The sequence below is a fragment of the Arachis hypogaea genome, chromosome 1 (genome assembly GCF_003086295.3).
Source record: "Arachis hypogaea cultivar Tifrunner chromosome 1, arahy.Tifrunner.gnm2.J5K5, whole genome shotgun sequence".
Taxonomy (NCBI): domain Eukaryota; kingdom Viridiplantae; phylum Streptophyta; class Magnoliopsida; order Fabales; family Fabaceae; genus Arachis; species Arachis hypogaea.
In genome coordinates this window covers 53,037,669-53,041,025 of record NC_092036.1, presented here as the reverse complement: position 1 = coordinate 53,041,025, position 3,357 = coordinate 53,037,669, and the positions used below count along the sequence as shown (strand labels likewise).

Here is a 3,357-nt window from a genome sequence, read left to right as displayed (position 1 = left end):
GAAGGAGATGGCAGCCGAACCCAACAACAATAATGCAAGGAGAATGCTAGGTGAGTTTACTAAACCAACGTCCAAATTTGATGGAAAAAGCATCTCCATTCCGGTCATTGGAGCAAATAATTTTGAGCTGAAACCTCAATTAGTTGCTCTAATGCAACAGAACTGCAAGTTTCATGGACTTCCATCTGAAGATCCTTACCAGTTTTTAACTGAGTTCTTGCAGATTTGTGAGACTGTAAAGACGAATAGAGTAGATCCTGAAGTCTACAGGCTCATGCTTTTCCCTTTTGCAGTAAGAGACAGAGCTAGAACATGGTTGGACTCACAACCTAAAGATAGCTTGGACTCCTGGGATAAGCTGGTCACAGCCTTCTTGGATAAATTCTTTCCTCCTCAAAAGCTGAGCAAGCTTAGAGTAGATGTTCAGACCTTCAAACAAAAAGATGGTGAATCCCTCTATGAAGCTTGGGAAAGATACAAGCAGATGACCAAAAAGTGTCCTTCTGACATGTTTTCAGAATGGACCATATTAGATATATTCTATTATGGTCTATCTGAGTTTTCCAAAATGTCATTGGACCATTCTGCAGGTGGATCCATTCACTTAAAGAAAACGCCTGCAGAAGCTCAAGAACTTATTGACATGGTTGCAAATAACCAATTCATGTACACTTCTGAGAGGAATTCCGTGAATAATGGGACGCCTCAGAGGAAGGGAGTTCTTGAAATTGATGCTCTGAATGCCATACTGGCTTAGAACAAAGTGTTGACTCAGCAAGTCAACATGATTTCTCAAAGTCTGAATGGATGGCAAAATGCATCTAACAGTACTAAAGAGGCAGCTTCTGAAGAAGCTTATGATCCTGAGAACCCTGCAATAGCAGAGGTAAATTACATGGGTAAACCTTTTGGAAACACCTATAATTCATCATGGAGAAATCATCCAAATTTCTCATGGAAGGATTAGCAAAGGCCTCAACTAGGCTTTAATAATGGTGGAAGAAATAGGTTTAGCAATAGCAAGCCTTTTCTATCATCTTCTCAGCAACAAACAGAGAATTCTGAACAAAGCACCTCTAACTTATCAAACATAGTCTCTGATCTGTCTAAAGCCACTTTAAGTTTCATGAGTGAAACAAGGTCCTCCATCAGAAATTTGGAGGCACAAGTGGGCCAGCTGAGAAAGAAAATCACTGAAACCCCTCCTAGTACTCTTCCAAGCAATACTGAAGAAAATCCAAAAAGAGAGTGCAAGGCCATTGATATAATCAATATGGCCGAACCTAGAGAGGAAGGAGAGGACGTGAATCTAAATGAGGAAGACTCATGGGACATCCCTCAAGCAAGAAGGAGTTCCCTATTGAGGATCCAAAGGAATCTGAGGCTCATATAGAGACAATAGAGATTCCATTAAATCTCCTTCTGCCATTCATGAGCTCTGAAGACTATTCTTCCTCTGAAGAGGATGAAGATGTAACTGGAGAGCAAATTGTTCAATATCTAGGAGCCATCATGAAGCTAAATGCCAAGTTATTTGGTAATGAGAGGAAGCATGAACAGCTTCTCTCAATGCAGAGTCAAACAGAGCCCCCACAGTCAAACTCTAAGTTTGGTGTTGGGAGGCCACAACCAAACTCTAAGTTTGGTATTGAACCCCCACATTCAAACTCTAAGTTTGTTGTTGGGAGTCCACAACATTGACCTGACCACCTGTGTGGCTCCATGAGAGCCCACTGTCAAGCTATTGACATTAAAGAAGTGCTTATTGGGAGGCAACCCAATTTTTATTTATCTAATTTTATTTTATTTTCACTGTTATTTTATGTTTTATTAGGTTCATGATCATGTGAAGTCATGAAAAAAATACAAAAATTAAAAATAGAATAAAAAATAGTAGAAGAAAAATCATGCCCTGGAGGAAGGACCTACTGTCATTTAAACGCCAGTAAGGAGCATTTGGCTGGCGTTCAACGCCAGAACAGAGCATGGAGCTGGCGTTGAATGCCAGAAACAAGCATGGAACTGGCATTCAATGCCAGAAACATACTGCAGATGGGCGTTGAACGCCCAGAACATGCATCACCTCGGCGTTTAAACGCCAGAATTGCATGCAAAGGCATTGTACATGCCTAATTGGTGCAGGGATGTAAATCCTTGACACCTCAGGATCTGTGGATCCCACAGGATCATCTCAGGATCTGTGGACCTCACAGGATCCCCACCTACCTCACCCTTTTTCTCTCCATTCATGGTCATCCCTTTTGTTTTTCACCACCCACATCCATCCATCTCTTCCCCACCCAAACCTACCCTACATAGCCGAATACACATCTCTCTCCCTCTCCTCCATATCTTCTTCTTCTTCTTCTTTTATTCTTTCTTCTTTTGCTCGAGGGCGAGCAACATTTTAAGTTTGGTGTGGTAAAAGCATAGCTTTTTGTTTTTTCATAACCATTGATGGCACCTAAGGCCAGAGAAACCTTTAGAAAGAGGAAAGGGAAGACAAAAGCTTCCACCTCCGAGTCATAGGAGATGGAGAGATTTATCTAAAGGGTCTATATCTCAGTGGTAGAACATTTGACTACAAATCAAGATATCCCTGAGATACCTCAGGGGATCAATTTTCCTCCACACAATTATTAGGAGCAACTAAGAATAGGAGCACGAAAATCACTAGGGATCATGCAACAGAAGCAAGGAAGAAACATAGAGGAGCTCAAAGAGCACCATTGGTCCTTCAAGAAGGCGCCACCCTCATTAAGGTGGACTCATTCCTTGTTCTTATTTTCTCTGCTTTTCAGTTTTTATGTTATATGTTTATCTATGTTTTGTGTCTCTACTTCATGATCATTAGTAGTTAGTAACTATGTCTTAAAGCTATGAATAATTCCATTAATCCTTCACCTCTCTTAAATGAAAAATGTTTCTAATTCAAAAGAACAAGAAGTCCATGAATTTCAAATTTATCCTTGAATTTAGTTTAAATTATATTGATGTGGTGACAATACTTTTTGTTCTCTGAATGAATGCTTGAACAGTGCATATTTTTTATCTTGTTGTTTATGAATGTTAAAATTATTGGCTCTTGAAAGAATGATGAATAAGAGAAATGTTATTGATGATCTAAAAATCATAAAATCGATTCTTGAAGCAAGAAAAAGCAGTGAAAAAGCAAAAGGCTTGCGAAAAAAAAGGGTGGAAAAAAAATAGAAAGAAAAATAAAAAGCAAGCAGAAAAAGCCAATAGCCCTTAAAACCAAAAGGCAAGGGTAAAAAGGATCCAAGATTTTGAGCATCAATGGATAGGAGGGCCCAAGGAAATAAATCCAGGCCTAAGCGGCTAAATCAAGTTGTCCCT

At 39.6% G+C, this 3,357-nt stretch overlaps 1 non-coding gene across 1 annotated transcript; it reads right to left on the bottom strand.

The window, feature by feature from the left end:
• Positions 1-406: 406 nt before the first annotated feature.
• Positions 407-510, bottom strand: LOC112716186 (small nucleolar RNA R71). The gene has a single exon (XR_003160203.1). It is a non-coding gene; the product is annotated as a small nucleolar RNA R71 (small nucleolar RNA).
• Positions 511-3,357: the final 2,847 nt, after the last annotated feature.